The sequence below is a fragment of the Chlamydotis macqueenii genome, chromosome 1 (genome assembly GCF_036417535.1).
Source record: "Chlamydotis macqueenii isolate bChlMac1 chromosome 1, bChlMac1.mat, whole genome shotgun sequence".
Taxonomy (NCBI): Eukaryota; Metazoa; Chordata; class Aves; order Otidiformes; family Otididae; genus Chlamydotis; species Chlamydotis macqueenii.
Window position 1 is genome coordinate 127,410,312 of NC_141556.1, and position 16,727 is coordinate 127,427,038.

General features: G+C 39.9%; 1 protein-coding gene across 6 annotated transcripts in view; it reads left to right on the forward strand.

Moving 5' to 3' along the window:
- The first annotated feature begins 703 nt into the window (after positions 1 to 703).
- The window catches only part of TAB3 (TGF-beta activated kinase 1 (MAP3K7) binding protein 3), a 46,724-nt gene continuing 30,700 nt past the window's right edge, over positions 704 to 16,727 (forward strand). For all 6 annotated transcript variants that reach the window (XR_015261103.1, XR_015261107.1, XR_015261108.1 and 3 more), the window contains exon 1: positions 704 to 821. The gene's annotated coding sequence lies outside the window, so the exon portion shown is untranslated. The remainder of the gene's footprint in view (positions 822 to 16,727) is intronic.

The following is a 16,727-nucleotide window of genomic DNA, read 5'->3' on the forward strand; positions in this document are numbered from 1 at the left end:
AGGCTTCACCACGGCGCCCCAGCCGCGGCCACTACTCGCGTGGGGGCGGCCACGCACCCCCACGCGAGCCCCAACGCCCGGGCCAGGCGAGCTCCACCGAAGCCTAAACCGGTCCCGAGGACCCTTCATTTACACGAACCGAGGAAAAACTGCCGGTGTGAAGCAGACCGGGGCGGGGAGGGGGGAAGGAACCCCAAGCGGCTCCCACAGCCGCGTACCGCCCCCTCACCGACCCAGCCCCAGCCCCGCCCCCCGCCGCCGTTCAGTTACCGCGCGCGTTCAAACCCTCCCACCCCCACCCTCCAACGAAGTCTCGCGAGGGCGGGGGCAGCCGGCGCGCGCGGGCCGCGCCATGTCGGAGCCTGGTCGGCGCAGGCCGGGCCCCTCCCCGCGCCGCGCACCCGGCGGTCTCAGCGCCCCGCACTGAGCGTGCGGCGTCAGGCCCGCCTATCCCGGAAGCGCTTCCCGGCCGCGCGCGCCGCGCTCCAGGCTCCCCCCTTTCCCCCCCTCTCCCTTTCCCCCCTTCCCCCCCTCGCGGAGACCCGGTGCCGCCCGGAGAACACGCCCCCCCCCCCCCCCCCGCTTCCCCTCTTCGCGCGCCTTCACAGGGGGGGCACGCGCCGCTTCCTCCCCCCCACCCCCCGCTGCCGGCTCGCGCCCGGGAGGAGCGGGGGGGTCCGTGTGGGGCGCCTCGCGCGCCGCCCCCCCCCCCCCTCTTCCCCGCAACGGTCGCCGTCCCGGAGGCCCGGGGCAGAACCGAGAGGCCGGGCGGGCGGGCGGGCATGCAGCCGCCGCCGGAGCCGAGCCCCCAGCGCAGCACGGTGAGAGGGGGCAGGCCCCGGGGCCGGGCTGGGGTGGGAGGGGAGGGCTGAATTTGGGGGCGAGCAGGGCTGCCGGAGGTGGCCCGCCCGGCAGGGAGGCTCCGGACGGAGCGGGGGGTGGTACCGCCGGGCGGTGGGGTGACCCCTATACCCCTATCCCCCCATGGACAAGCGGGAGCCGGCTGGAGCTGGCGGCTCCCCGTTGGCGGTGCGGGAGGCGGGGGGCCGAGTGGGGCTGGCTGCAGCGGGGCTCAGCGGGGCGGGGGGGGGGGTGGGGAGGGTGTCCGCGGGGGGTGCGGGGGCAGGGGTGTGGTGATGGGAGGGTGCTGGTGTTGATCCTGGCTCCGGTTTTGCTGCCGCACTCCCACGCACCGGGCAGAGAAAACTTTGGTCTTTGTTTTTGGAGCCCTTCGGAGAGGGTGTCCGGGTGACTGCCCGGGGATCCTGTGCGGGTGTCCCCTTAGCAGGGGCTGTGGTAGCTGCTGGGCCGCAGATGCTGCTCGCTGTGTGAGGGGGAGAAAAAAAAAAAAAGCAGATAAATTCACAGGTGAAAGAGCTGCCAGTGCCTCTTCGACACAGTGACTGCAGTATGATGATGCTGCTGTTGTGGTTTGGCTCTGGAGATAGAAGGCCCCCAACGGTAGCAAGGCCTTAGTTATGCTCTGTCCAGAGTCTTGTCTTCAGGTCCGATTTGAGAGCTTATCAGTTGTTTATACTGGCTGTTGGGAAGAATGGCTTGGGCTGTCTTTTGGTTTGGGGTTTTGTTTTGGTTTTTTTTTTAGCATAGGTGGATGTGGTGGAAGGATGCTACGCTTATATATGACTTGATACTGTTCCAGTGTTAGTGTTTGACTGTGCAGTTGGTGTGTTTTCCCCTCATTCAAACAACTTGCAATGTAATATTGGCTGTTCTTTCCCTTGCTTTAGCAAGGAGAAAACAAAGAGAGGAGAGACAGTCACTTAGATGGCTTGAGAGTAACTATACTTTGGAGTTCTGTAGGGAATCTCTATCACCAAAAAAATGAAATAGCCCAGGTGTGCCACACTAGAAGGTAATGGTAAAACTTAAAGCAAGACATTGTGTTCAGGTAAATATGCATAAAACTGTCTTTGAAGGCTTCAGTGGTAACTAATTTGAAGATGCTGTTAGTAGTCCATTAATGTCTTTAGAGCTGATTTAGTAAATATTAGCTAAAGACAATAGCTAAAAAGATAGCTATTTGTAATGTTCTTATACTTGCCTTTATAATAACTACATTTCAAGATTTCTCAACTTGATGTTGTACACTAGCTTTCCTTCTCCCTTCCTCTTCTATTCTAAACCAATATTGAGAGTGGATACGCCAAGCCATCCTGGTGATGTATTGGTAGGTGTCTGTTTGTTATTTTTAGTGCTGGTGTTCACTGTTACAAAATTAAGTAGTAGTTGTTTACAGGCTTATGTTCTGTAACAGGTCCCCTTGACCATTTCTGTTTTCAGAGGGCTTAGTATAAAAGAACTCTCAAAACTTACAGGTGAAGCCTGCATGGTCAAAGGTCAGTGCCTGTTCTGATAGCTGTAATTTTGTTTTCCACGTATGTGAGAAGACCACTGTTTTCTTCTGCCCCTTGTCAAGTATATTTTCAGTTAACATATTTCATGTAAAAAGAAGAAATTTTGAATTCATTTCCTCTTAGTAGTGAGAGAGGAACAGGACTCTTAAAGTATTTCACAACATTTGTTAAAGCTTGCCCTTTGTCCTGTCTTGTGAATGGTGTCAGTTGATAGCAGCAATCTGAAGAATGCCATGATGGCCTATATTAATGTATATATGGACTGTCTCAGTTCATCCATAAAATTAATAATGTATCAAATTTTACACGTTAGTAAAGGATAATAAAACTGACATTTAAGTCTCCTTTTAATGTTAAATCTTTTGGTTTAGGTACAGTGAGGGCGACAAGTGTGATGGAGGCTTATTATGAAACTATACTTTTATAATGTGTCTTTATCTCTCTTGAATCATCACCTTTACTGGAAGAGATTGCAGATAAATGTAAAGAGGGTGTTGTGAGATCCATTCTTGTGTCCATTCTTTCTTGTTGTTTCCTGGATCTCATCGAGGCTCCTTTTTCCTTCCGTTAGTCGTCATCTTGAGGAAGACAAGATAAATTGAAAGGTGTTGTGAAAACGTGTCTTCTTTTTCACCCAGCTTCAGTGATATGCCTGTGCTTATGTCTGTCCATTGAGTTGTGGAGGAGTAATGGTAAATGGTAATCCTAATGGTAAAGGATTCTGTGGAAAGCCACCCAAGAGAATATATTTGTATGATTCTTACCGTTATCCAGTAATAGCTTTTCTCTTTCTGTTCCCTCTCGAAAATTATGTCATGTTAATGAAGTTAAGTTTTTGTTTGCGCTGATCTGTAGATGCTTTCTCCTGACTTAAATCCTGTGATGATTCATGTTGTCTGTATTTTTAAAATAGTGTAAGTAGTCTCAAAGTATGACCTGCAAAGGTATTTTTGGTTAGGGACAGAGTTACATGGTTCTTTACTGCAGTACCTAATAAATATGAAACTTAAGGTGATGTTTTATTGAGTTATTTTTCTAAGAGCTGTATCTTCAAATGGGATGATAGTGCAAATCTTTACTTCTACAGCTGCAATGTTTTAGCAAGATCACTAACAATACAAGCAAAAGCCTTTTATTTGCTTCTTTGACACCAAAGATACTTAAGTGATGTTCCAAACATTGAGTAAATGGTGAAATCTAGTAAACTTTGGATAATGTCAGGTCTGTCGTGTGTGCTCAGTCATCCCACTCAACTATGGTATGACACATTTTGCTCTAGGAGTGTCTGTACGATGCTCTTCTTTCCACTGCCGTGAGATGAAGTAGGTGCAGTGCTGGTGTGTATGTACCTATGTGCGCACACATAAATGTAAGTAAAGGTATTTGCAGTGAAAGAGTTCTTTGTTACGTCGTACGTTTAAAAGGCAGGTGACAGATGGAGAGTGAAACTAAGAGAGAGTTCATACACAGCCTCGAACTTTTTGTAAACACCTTTTGGACCACTTTTGAATGCAAATGTTTCAAGTTACAGAGTAGAAATATCAGCGACTTGCGGTTTTGCAATGTTTTTTCCTGTTGCTGTTACTGTCTTTACTCAAACAGAAAAAATAAAGCTAACTGGAAATTGGTGGTGCTGCCTAGTGCAGTAAATTGTTATTAGGGTATTACTTTCAAATCCCTGATAAATTTTTCTTGTCTTTTCTTGCAAGTTGGAGCTCTCTTTCAGTTATCTACATAATGTAAATTTTCTCTAGACTGTTGTTTTTCTATGGGCGTAATAGACTAAAATATTGTCTGAAGGGCGATATTAGCTGTCTTGTTCTCGTGAAAGATGAAGAATCGTTTTGTTGAGATGGAATGTGTGGTGATGTCATAGTGCCAGTTTGCATGTGTGAAGCATTCTTTCTAGATGAAAAGATGAGAGTTTTGAAATACTTGTTTAGGCTCATATATGCAAATGTTGAAGGTGTTGGTTGAAAACGTTTCTAGAATAGGTTCTTGTACTCTGCCAAACCGTAAAGTATCGAAGTTGTCCTTTGAAAAGCTTTCAAATTGTGACCATGCTAGTAATACTATGCAAATCTATCTCTCCAGCTTCAGACAAACAATGTAAGTCCAAACTGATAGTGTAGATGATTCTGTGGTACTGAGTATCCATTCTTGAGTATCTCTTATTCTGTGTGAGGTAGATAGTTGGTCAGCAACTTTTCTGCTGTGTCAGTCAGTGCTTAAAAGGTGGCACTGTGGTATTAGTATTCAGGAGACTCGTGCACAACTACCAGAAGAAAATGTCACTGGAGCCTTTTTATTGGCATGAGAAGCTGAAATGCATCTGGCAAAATTCGGTATTTAATATCAAGATTAGACAAAGTGACAGTGTTGCTGATAAACCATACGGATCAAGATGGGCATCACGTTCTTAACGTTTGGATTTTTTCTTGTTCTTTTTCTCTTTTTGAAGGTGAAGTATACTAGATAGTTCCACTCTGACATTAAACAGACACGCACACACACACAGTGTGATCTGACATTTCAGTATTCTTATACCCCATTGATTACTCCGTTGAATGTTTCTCCCTCTTCGTAATAGCCAGCGTAGCTCTATAGTATAAAAGTGAAAAGTGACCTCTCTGTTAAGGTTATACACAGCTTTGTGTTCTTAAGAAGCATTAGTTCTTGAGTTCCAGGTGGGCTTTATTTTATTCTGGACCTGAATTTAAAGTAGTGGTATTTTAAAAGCATCTTCAGTGTATTACTGGGTTTTGTCCTAACCTAGCTGTATTGTAAGGAAAAGAACTTATTTTCCTCTTTTCAGAGGGTTGTATGAAGCAGGATGACTTTATAAGCAAACAGGAAAGCTACAGAATGGAGATAAAGGTCTTTCTGCAGTAGTAGTGTTCAGTAACCTGACTGTCACAGCTTAAGTGTAGATGTTTTCCTACATGCATGTAGGCTTGCTAGTGGATTATTAAGAATGTTTTCTTAAAAACACATTTCAGCAGATTATGTTCAGTCATGCATGTTCCACATGCAGTACTCTTTAATGAAATACTTGCTTTCAAATGAAATTGTACATCCACTAAAGTGTATATTAATTTGAAAATTCTGAAATTGTGGTTGATCTAGGAATACTTCTAGGAAAAAAATTCTAATACTATCAGTATTTGTCTTGGATGCTGTGCCAGAAAAAAAAATGGATACTTTTCTAGAATGTGTTCAGTGTTGACTTTCTTATCAGACAAGACCCACAGCAGTGCTAATATTTGAATCTTATTGCAGCTTTAAGCTTTAATTTTTCCCTTGCTTGGTTATGTTCTAATGTAATTTGTCCAGAAGTCTCCTCTATTTGAACAGTTCATGCTGTTTTACAGTGTCACGACTTAAGGAAAATAGCTGGCAAAAGTCTTGCTTTGCTCTATGTATGTCATAGCATTTGTCACTTTGGTATAAATCGTCAAGTATAATTCTTTTTGTTCTGTGAGATACTTTGGCTTAACTCAAGCTGTGGACGTTTATTCCCAACTCTTGAAAGAGTTACAGATTGGTTTTCTTTGTTTTTTTGGCATTAGATATGGGATCAATAATAGTTCAGAGCAAGTAGAGGGGATGGTTGTTTTCTGTTGGTTGGGTGGTTTTGTTTGGTTGGTTTTGGTTCTTTGTTTTGTTTTGTTTTTTTAACCTGGATGTTGTGTGAGTTATGAAATGAATGCAAAATTTGACTTTCATGTTGATGTTCTTGAGGATTAGTTTGCAGAAGTAAGCAAGGCATTAGGTCTTTCATGGAGCATTGCTGTTGAAATCTATCTGCCCTTCTTTCCTGAAATTCTTAAGATTACCTTGATGGAATAGTAATTCTCACTGTAATCCTGCTAATGTCAGATCGGAAATTACATGTCCAGGTAAGGGAAAGTGTTAATTTGGTACAGTTTCACTCTTTTTTTTTCATATTAACTCAAAAAACGTTAATGGGATACATTTCTACATCAAATATAATCTTTATTGACACTACTGACTTGACACTGGTAAAAAAATTACATTATTTTCTAGGTATTTCTACTGAAATGCCACTTCATGTCCTTTCCCAAATTGAGTTTTAGCTGCTAGGTGATCTGGTAGTTTACGGATGTGACTTTAGTAATCTTGGAATTGCCAAGTAAGTGGTGTAACTGAACTCAGAACACTTGCATTAAATTGTATTTTAAAAGATACATTTTTGTTTGTGCTTTTGTAGATTAACGTGTTTTGCAACTCATTAGTAAGTTTCAAATAGGCAGCATTGGGTAACACTTATTTTAGTCTGGATCTCTGCTTTGTTTCCTGCTATTATGGAAGCATTGTGAAAATGTGGTTATAAAAGTTTGCTTGCTGTTCCTTCTTCGTGAGCATTAGTGCTTTATCAGGTATTTCAAAACAGATCTCACTGTTAGTCTGAAAATGCTTCATGTGTTGTGAGCTTTTTGAGTAATTGTTCAGGATGATGTATGCAGTTTTGTACTTGTTATATACTGAAGACTTTAGTCTTCGGTGTGTACTGGTTTCAGTGGCAGGCAGTGACAGTGAGAAAAGTCCCTGTTCACATCCAACTTCCTTTTCTGTTGGTTTGAGCTTATTACCACTTTCTGGTACAGACGTACTCTTACTATTGTTTTCTTGGAATATCCAGTTTAAAGGAAGAGGGGACAGAAGGAGAAAGCAATTTCTACTGTATCTGAGCAGCAGAATTAAATTTATAAACGGCAGAATGTAGACCCTCTTAAATGAAATGTCTCTCTGCTTTTGAAGCCCTTTCTCTAGATGCAGTAAATGCTTCTTTTGCTTTAAAGCAAGTTCCAAGTCAAGTAAATGTTCTACCTGCCAATCCTTTTCTAGATTTGGGAGCTGAGGTAAATGAGGCTGAAGGTAGCCTTAGGCCTAAGAGAGACCTAGGTAAGTTCAACTTTTTTGATCTGTCTTTAGAAATTATCTACTGTATTTTTAAAAAGGGAGTAAAAAAGTCACCGAAGTGTTGAAATAGAGTTCGTTCATCTAGGAGGGAGGTGAATTAGTGGCTTCTATAGAGGATAACTTTTAAGTTTTCCAAAGACAAGAAAGAAACTTATTCTCAACAACTCTGTACAGCAGGTCTTGATGTGTTTAGTACCGTTAACTGGGTGACATATTCCTATAGTAATGCGGACATTGAGGGATCCTCACTGATCTTTCCTGTTGTTACTCAGCAAGGCGGTGGTACCAACAACACAGACACAGCTGGTACTGTGGCAAACAGTACTTCTATTTCTGGAGGAACACCCCGTCGCTTGAAAGCCGCTTTTACCTAACTGAGACCACTTTCTGTAAAAGTTCTGTAACAAAAATGCATGGCAGGTCTCCTGAGAGCATATGTTACCCAAGATGTGATCAGGGCACAGAGACAACAGTTTGTGTTGTTTGGTTCTTATCTGCACCATTCAGTTCTGGGCTTTTCATTATCAGAAGTTCTGGTGCAGTTTTTTCTCAAGTACATCTATTGGGGAGAGGTCAAAACACAGCATTAGTGGACAGGTGTCTTCAGTGTAATGGAAGATTCCTTTCCTAGAAATGAGAGAAGAGATGAGAGCAGAGGTCCTGCTTCTCTCACCTTTTAAGGAATTTGTATCTTCTGAAAGAGGAAAATTTTGCTTACTCTTGTGGTGGTTGGGGGCGGTGGAGAAAACTTTATTGCCAGTCTTGGACCCACTGAAGCGTCCCTGTGGAGACTGCTGTTCACTGACTTGATATATCTAAGAACTGCATGAAGGGGAAGTGGTGTTAGGGAACTGGCAGGAAAGAGTCAAAAGAAGTTTGACTGTGTTCTTGTGTGAATTCAGTTTTAAAAAGAATGCAAAACCAAACAACAAAAAGACGGTCTCTTTCTTTTCTGTTCCACGCCCCTCCTCACCACTGATTCCTGTTAAAATCTACATGGTAGATCGTTGTTTAGCCTGTCTTTCTGTAAAGAAGTCTAAAGAATTCTCTTAATGTTTGTTGTTTTTTTGAAAGGTCAGGATTTCATAGGTACTTAGAGTGCTAGAAGAAGAGGAAAAAAAAAAAGAGAGAGGTTTAAGTATTTTTCTTTGATTCTTTTAATTCAGGAGGGAAAAAAAAGTAGTTATGACTTAACACTTCAGTATCTCTTGTTTTTATGTTTTGATTATGTGATAGAATACAGATTACAGAAAGTACAGACGTATCTTACAGTAAAAGTTGTGGTCTCATGACAGTGGCAAATTTCTACTTTGGGGCTACTCTGAATAAATTTGCCTGAGAATAATCGTTGCTTAGCTGTATCCACTTGTCCGTTCATGGAATATATGCATTTAAACTTTGTTAGTAGTAGTTTATAATAAAGATTGCTGATATTTTGAATTAGTTCCTAAATGCTACTTTCTGAACTGAGCATGTTTATGTACTCTTTTTGCCCCTGTTGATTGTCTTGCCATCAGTAAAAATGGTTAAGATGACTGCCACATGGTTATGTAAACGGCACGCATTTTTTAAGTGAAACTATTTATGGTACAAGCTATTTAGTCTGTTCAGAAAATGAAAACTCTACATGCTTAGGGGGAATGCATTTGGACTTTTAAAACTTTCTTTTGTCTGCTTTCCCTGAGTCTTTTTTTTTTTTTTTTTTTTTTATTTCTTACTGCAGTTGATTTTTTGGAGGCATTTGTTTGCTTTGTTTCCCCAGCAAATGTATGGTGCACTTAAACATGTAGGGCAGGTTATTTCTGTGTATAGTAAAATTTCTGAATTATATAAACATGTTATGTAGTCGTAAATAATCTTAACTTGTATTAAACTATAAGAAATGTCAAGCAATCAGAGTTTCAGATTATTTGTTCATGAGTAGCAATGATCTCATGTTACGTAGCATGAGCATCTTAGCTGCTTGGTTACTTGATGGTATGTACAGCATGACAGAATGCTGCTAGAAGGCTATTCAGTAGACTCTGTGATGACTATTTCAGGAATGCGTTCTTAAAAAGTGGTAAAGTGGTTGTATTGCAATTATATTAAACTGCATTTAACTAGGGTTCCTTTAACCGTTAATTACCTTGCTAGCTATGGAAAAAAAAGAATGCTTAAATGTTGAATGCGTTTACTAAGGTGTAAACCTCAAGATTGAATTATAGTAGGCTATTATTATGCATGTATTTGAGAATATATAATTTGTATTAGTTTTATGAAATAAGTTACAGATAGTCAAGGATAGGTAACTTCTGAATATATTAATGTAATAATAAAACTTTCTGCTGAATAACTTTTCAGGAGGGATCTGTGAGGATTGCAGACTTCTTAGGTGTTTGTTTTAATTTTTCATGACACTAGATTAAGCTTATCACTTCTGTGCGTCTCATATCAAAATACTAACATTTTTCAAACACAGTATAGGTATTTTGCATAGTTTGCCTTGCTGTTTGGGTTATTTTCTCTATTCTGTGGTTCTTGTTTGCTAATCCCCAAAATTCATTCACAACTACTCTGGACTGATAGCTTTGTTTTTCCTGTGGTCAAGGCTAAGAACTTGTCTTGATTCTTCCAAATGAAAAAGAAAATGAAGACTCAAAGGTGGCTTTCCAGGGAAGTTGGGAACAATCAATCCTTCTCCAAGGTTAGGTTCCTGGCTTTCTTGGATGTAGACAATTTGACTTTCACAGGGATATTGATTGTTCTATCATTTAACCTTGAAAATAAGGCTTCTAGAAATGTTACCTGTTTTTCTTCAGTGTGTTAAACATTAAGTAAAGTATGACCAACCAGAACTATTGGTTGCATATCTGGTTGCAACTACGAGGTGCCTGTGTATCCTGAAAGGAGATCTGTTAAATGGAATCAAAGATTTATGACTTGGACTGCTTTCATAATGGCCTAGTCTAATTTCTAATAGTCTTTTCTGTCTTACCTAAAGGTAGAGTCTGCTTTTGAGATCTTCCTGGTGAGATCTCATCATGACATTTCGATCTAACACCTCTCTCACCTCTGGCTACCTGCTTCTGTCTCAATGTTTTGTATCTGCTTATGGCACAAGATTTCATGGGATTTTGAGGTGAATCAAGGAGCTGATCCAGATTGAGCTAGTATTTAGGGTTTATAAATTGAAGTTCAGCTTTAATAACCTTCAGTTTACCATTTGATCCCTAAACGTTTGTGCTAGTGCATTTGGAGGAGCAAGCATTCACAGGAAAGGAGAAGCAAATTCTTTCTTCAGAATTTTTGTATTTTTGCTGGTTTAAAGTGATTATGAAACAGTCAGATGAGACTTCCTATGAGGTAATTTTCTCTTGTGGAAACACCCAGAGTTTGTGCTATAGCTAAGCATTTTATGACGATAACTACTTCTCTGGACAAAGCGGTGCTTTTTTTTCTCTGAAACTTATTTCCTGAAGTTAAAGGGATTTTATGCCTAATGCTCACTTGTTTAAATTTTTTGTTTTCCAGAGTACAACAACAATAGCAAAACCCTTTCTCTTTTTCTGGGATTGTTGTTGTTTGTTTGGTGTTCCACTGTGTGCTGAAAGAAAAAAATGGATCCATCTGGATGTTCAGTATTTCTTTTCCCTTGTAATTGTGTATTTCTGTCCTTCTGCATAGAAAAGAAGTAGACTATAGCCCTATGCTCCTTGTTAAAAAAGTTTGTAAGAAGCCTGATGTTTTGGCGTAATTATGTTTGTGATTTTTGGTGGACTTTTTTTTTTCTTCTGTTAATTATTTTGCACTTCTGATGTTTAAGAATTTATTTTCTTCACAAATTTCTTTTCTTCACTCTTTTCTGGAAGTAGTGTTCACTAGCGCCTTAATCAGAAGTCCTAATATTACAGAATTTACTAAAGTTAAGTCTTTCTACTGACTCCCAGACTAGCCTAGGTTATGTCTATTCTATTATGTAGTCTCCTCTAACAAAATGTATTTGTTTTACACTAGTAGTTTAAAAACTGACTTAAATTGTAAAATACATTTGAAAGTTTGGTTTTTGTTTAGGTAAAAGCAGTTGTATGAACAATTCTATACATTGGGAACATGTAATTTTGAATTCTAGTACTGAGATATCCCTGAATTCTTTGGCTCTTATTTGAAAATAATAATTTGCATTTTAGAAGTTGCTTTTTGTAGTAAATTATTAAAAATTCTCACCCTGCATACAGTTCAAGCATGCTTATTCTAACTCTTTCATATGGTATTAAGTTATTGACAAGTTTAGAGTACATAGTAAGTACTTTGTTGTAAATAAGTAGATAGTCAATACTACAGTGTTTGAACTTGTAGCTTAAATGTATGCCTGTTTTTCTTTATGTGCTGTTTCTGTTTATTCTGGAATCAGTTCAGTTGATCTGAGCATGTGTCACTACGTAAAGAATGGCTTTACTCTTACATATACTTGGAACTTTGTTTGTTATAAAGGCAGTGTCTCATTTGAAGAGTATTTTGTCTGTGTCCATTTAATTTACTTTTTAGATATGTAGAAAGTAGCTCTTCTGATCAAAGTGAATGGTTGGGTGTGGAAACCTGACAAATTATTAAACAAATAGAGATCCTGTATTTGAGCAAGTGTATACAGAGTTGAATGTACATTTTCTTTTACAAGTGTTTAAATTTGTATGAAATTTATTTTTAATTAACTTGAGAATTAGGCAATATGTGTAGAAAGATAGCTGAATTAAGAGTAACTCCACAGATTTAACTGTTTACACAATAATGGAGAACTAGTAGGCCTCAAGTATCCGTCTTGTGTATGCCCTGAATTGCAGCCCAGTAATCCTTCTTGGCAGAAAATTTTGCTAAAATACTATACTATTATATGAATCTGGTAACTAGGGATTCTTTTGATTGTGATTCTTGAGTAAATACTGTTTTGAAAAAGATTTCACTCCTTTCTTCCAATAAAAACGCCGAACTTTCAACATTACTGAATTTGGTTCGCTATAATAGAAAACTGTTAATGTGAAATAATCATTAAGGTAAGAATCAATGACTTATAATATAAAAGGGTTTTTTAAAAGGTAAATTATCTTTGTATTTAAATCTGGTCCTGAATCAAAAGAACAGGCATCCTAAAGGTATGTAAGTGTGCGAAGGCACATGAAATATAAGGAGGTGATTTGTGACAGCTAAGACGGCTTCACTAAGGGCAATCGTGCCTGACCAATTTGGTGACCCTTTATGACGGAGTTACAGCATCGGTGGACAAGGGACGAGCAACTGATGTCATCTGCCTGGACTTGTGCAAAGCATTTGACGTTGTCCTGCACGACATCCTTGTCTCTAAACTGGACAGATATGGATTTGGTGGATGGACCACTCAGTGGATAAGGAATTGTCTGAGTGGCCACACGCATCAAAAGAAGCATGGCCAGCAGGTGAAGGAAAGTGATTGTCCCCCTCTGCTCTGCTATTGTGAGACCCCACCTGGAGCGCTGCATGCAGCTGTAGAGCCCCCAGTATAAGAAGGACATGGACCTGTTGGAGTGAGTCCAGAGGAGGGCCATGAAGATGATCAGAGGCCTGGAGTACCTCTCCTATGAGGACAGGCTGAGAGAGCTGGGGCTGTTCAGCCTGGAGAAGAGAAGCCTCCAGGGAGACCTTATAGCAGCCTTCCAGTACCTAAAGGGGGGCTACAGGAAAGCTGGGGAGAAACTTTAGCAGGGCCTGTTGTGATAGGACAAGGGGTAATGGTTTTAAAATAGAAGGAAGCAGATTCAGACTGGATGTAACGAAGACATTTTTTACAATGAGGGTAATGAAACACTGGAACAGGCAGCTCAGAGAGGTGGTGGATGCCCCATCCCTGGAACCGTTCAAGGCCAGGTTGGACAGGGCTCTGAGCAGCCTGATCTAGTTGGAGATGTCCCTGCTGCTTGCAGGGAGGTTGGACTAGATGACCTTTGAAGGTCCCTTCCAACCCTAACCATTCTTTTGATTCTAAATACTGAATTTGCATATTTCTCCAGCAATAGGAAGGAACAAGAGAATCTGCATGTGAGCTATAGTCTAACTTAACAGATCTGTTGCAGTATTGCTCAGCTCATCTGACCATTCAGGTATCGAAAACCAACTTCTAAATACACAGTTGTATTCAGCAGAATTACTCTGAAAATGTGGTTATTCATAGCATTTTAGAAGTATGGTTATATCTAATTTTCAAATAGGTTTGAACTGTTTCAAAATAAAGTGATATTATTTTATTGTCTGGAAGTGTAGCATCCTGTAGAGAAAGGAAGACATGGAGAACAGAATAGATACCCTTCTGAATAATTGTGCTTAAGCAGCACCAAAAATGCAAAAGATTTTCAGCCCCTTCCCTCTAGTCCATCTGTTCTTAAAGCTTGGAAACCCAAAGCATACACTGGAGTCCAGGTCATGCAAATGCTTAGAGCTGTGATTTGTGTTTAATGCTTATGAGAATGCTGAGGAAGTCACTGGGCTATTTGCTTAAGCTGAGGATGTAACTATTTTTGCTATGATTTCAGAATCAAGGCATCAGATTGCAATGTTATTTTAATGTATTTTTGCTTTCAACTACTTTTTTGGTCCTGAAATGTATAAATCTGTCATTTTGTGCTGCTTACGTCTAGGACAGACACTATCTGTCACTTATTAGCTTCAGGGGAATACTCTAGTGGCAGTATGTTTGGCTGGCAGGGAGATGACTGCAAATTGTTTTAAACTTCAGATTTTTCTACTGTCTAACCTCCTGTTGTATGCAAGACTGCATTTGATTTGCAGGAAGATACATAACCTTGATTTTTTATTTTTATTTTAATTTTTTTTGCCCTCTAAAAATGATGCTTTTCTAAGACTTCAAGGAGTGAGATTAAGACCTGCATTTCAGATTGAAATTACTAGTGTCTAAATGAAGAGCTGGGTATGCTCCATGTTGTTACTCTCTACAAGACATATGGACACTGCCACTTCTTACAGCAAAGAAATTGGGAGATTGGTTAAAGAATTAATACCACATCTCCTCCTTTGCTACAGTATCTAAGCAAAAAACCCACTGCACCATAGCAGGTGAAAGAAAGACTTCTATGTTCCTGTAGCTTGCGTCTTCAACCACTCAAACAATTGGATGGATATCGGTTGCACTCTTCTGATCTTGTGAAGTTGAATAGCACTGACCACAGCACAAATAGGAGGACAATTTTAGTATAGTGTAAATAACGTTTCAAGGAGTTCTTTTGCTACTGCTTTACCGTGTTATTCACAAGACCCCATAAGAACAGAGAGGTCTGTTAAAGGAAAAAAAGGACAGCGCTTTTGGAGGATGTACCTACCTTGAGCTACAGGACAGCACCTTCTTGTTTCAGAGAAGTGAAATAATCCAAACTTCTTTAAGAGCAGAATGAGTTAGTAACTATTTTAAGTTGAAGCTGTCTTTGAGCCCTATTTTTTTTTTCTTCTTCTAAAGCAGGATTATGAGGATAGCTTCTTAAAAGGGAAATGAAATCAGAGCAGTTTATCCTACCAACCTTAATGGTGTACAGTAGGGCAGATCAGTGTGGAAGTGATCTGGCTTTAGACAGATGCTGATTGCTTTAAGTGTTTAACATGCATATTTAACTTACATTTTGGAAGCATATTTGTCATACAGAATAAAAATAAGATATTTTAAAAACTGAAATCATGAATACAGACTTTTGGCTAAAATGCTTTGAAAAGCCAAATGCTACTTATTCCTAAAGGTTTCAGAAAGTGTGCTTCATTCATTTTGTCTAATGTTCAGATTTATACCTTTTTTTTTTTTTTTCTGTAGCTGTACCTGATGAAGGTGAAGTTTGCTTGTAACTTCGTCATCATGCAGCCATGCAGTGTAAACTGTGGAAGGACTGGCTAGTAGTAACGGACCTCGTTCCCTTTAATTTTTATACTGTAAGCCTGATTTTATAAAACCACAGAGTTGTTTAACATGTTCCTACTATAGCTTGTGATAATAGACTCTGTGAAAGAGTGCTCTAGCTCTGTCATCGCAAAAACGGTCTTTTTATACTCAGCTGTATGTAAAAAATCGTGTGCTTCAGCCAGGAATTGCATTAATCTCATCACTTGGATCAGAAATTTTCTGGTCTGGTACTAGACCAAGAAAAATAAACAAATGTTATGACTTGTGACCTGAATACTGACAACCTGCCTTTGCAGACAATGTCATTGAGTAACCAAGGTGTCAGGACTGCAAACAGTTTTCCTTAACCAACCAAAGTCATGACTGAAAGCCTCTGAAAGAGAGGTAAAGTGTGGTCGCTAGAATCAGTTTGTGCTGTTACGTACCTATGAGTAACCTATGATTGACTGTAATTCATAAAGCCTCAAATTTAATGTTAAATTATTAGAAAAATCAGTTTCCAATCCTGTCCTTTACCCGGTGCACAGAGAAGAGCACGAAAGTTATTTGGCAACGTGAAGCGGAAGTTGATACCGTTTGTGGAAAAGTTCAATGTTGGCGGCTGCCCTTTTGCTGCTGCTATCTGTAGTTTCTCAGCCTGCCTTCTCTGGTATTAAAACACCTCGTTTGGTGCCAGACTCTCTGTAAGGAAGAGGGCACTCTAAAGCTTTTATCAAGTAAAGCTTTTGGATACTGTTCAAGTTCTTTGAAACTGTACAAGAATTTTGGCAGGAATGCGTCAGGGCATCTTAGGATGAACAATTGTATTCATATTTTAGTCTTTCCATTATCTGTTTTAGATTGTCCTATTTCTGGCCTAAGGTTGTGGAACAAGTGGATCTGAAATACCTAGACTTCTTCAATTTGCCGTTGAAGCACTTCCACAGTCAGGGCAGCTACAGCTTTGTCTGGGCGTCGATTGTTTAAACATTACCTTATACTACCAAGGTTTCTCTCTGGAACAGTTGTAACATAGACCTTGCTTATGGAAAGAGGGAAACACACAAGGTTTCCTTCCACCAGACTTTTGTGTCTTATTAGTATTGTTTATAGAGAAGGCTGAAGCCATTGCAGAATGAAAACATTTTGAAATGTCTGTATTTGTATAGTATCTCAGTCACATCTCCCCAGAAAGTCAGTCTAGGGCTAAGCTGAGATAAATTTTTTTCATCTTAAAATAAAAGATGAATGTGACCTTAAAAGAAAACAAGTTATGTTGCAGAAACAAAAATCTAATTTTAAGACACTCTTCCCTCTCTGTCCCCAAAAGCAAAAGAGAAAAAGCTCAGGGTTATATGACATCTGTATATATACACATATATATATATGTGTATATATGTATATATATGTGTGTGTATATATGTATATATATGTGTGTGTATATATGTATATATATGTGTGTGTATATATATGTATAGCTACATACATATAGGGGGATGTGTGTGTATATATTTCGCTGG